Genomic DNA, 883 nt, shown 5'->3' on the forward strand with positions numbered 1-883 from the left:
CCCATTTCTCCATATTCTCACCAACACTTGTTATTTCTAGTCTTTTTGACAATGGCCATTCTGTCAGGTGTGAGGTGATATCTCATTGCTGGGACCATGATCCAACAATTTAGAAAAATATAACGCAACCTTTGAAGCACACAGAATCAAGTATGCCATCAAAGATTTCCATGTAGGAAAAAAAGCTGTTCTGTGGCTGGACAAGGTGAAACCACGTCTAAGCACCTGTGCTACCCAGCAAACGTGTCTACCCTCACCAAACACACAGCTTCATGGTCTGGCAGGCTGAGGTTCTCTCGCTACCACCTGATTCCCATTCTGTTCAAGATATATCCAGGTTCTTAAAGATCGTTTCAGATTCTTTTAAAAAAATGAGACTAATGCAACTTCCAATTATTTAGTTTTTCCCTTTCATAAATGCAAATTCCTTGTCTTTCTTTTGCTGAGTTATAGTTGATCTACAATATTATTATTGTTTCAGGTGTACAAAAATAGGGAATGCTTCACAAATTTCTGTATCATCTTTGCATACGAGCCATGCTAATAATCTCAGTATTCTTTCAATTTTGGTGCGTGCATGCTTGCTCAGTCATGTCTGACTCTTTGTGACCTCATGGACTGCAGCCCAACAGGCTCTTCTGTCCATGAGAGTTGTCAGGCAAGAATACTGGAGTGGGTTGCCACTTCCTCCTCTGGGGAAATCTCCCCGGCCCAGGGATCAAACCCACATCTCCTGCATTGGTAGGCGAGTTCTTTACCATTGCACCACCTGGGAAGCCCAGTTTTGGTGCAGGAGCTACTGAAGTGATCACAACATGCTTTCATTTCTAATTTACGCCACCAGGTGTGCTTCTAGAAGCCCTGGCCCACATGTGGATCATCT

The 883-nt window shown here is 43.0% G+C and overlaps 1 pseudogene; it reads right to left on the reverse strand.

Moving 5' to 3' along the window:
• Nucleotides 1–487: 487 nt before the first annotated feature.
• LOC114109137 (U6 spliceosomal RNA) lies at nucleotides 488–585 on the reverse strand (annotated as a pseudogene).
• Between the last annotated feature and the right edge of the window lie 298 nt (nucleotides 586–883).

Source organism: Ovis aries, chromosome 18 (genome assembly GCF_016772045.2).
Source record: "Ovis aries strain OAR_USU_Benz2616 breed Rambouillet chromosome 18, ARS-UI_Ramb_v3.0, whole genome shotgun sequence".
In the NCBI taxonomy this organism is placed as follows: domain Eukaryota; kingdom Metazoa; phylum Chordata; class Mammalia; order Artiodactyla; family Bovidae; genus Ovis; species Ovis aries.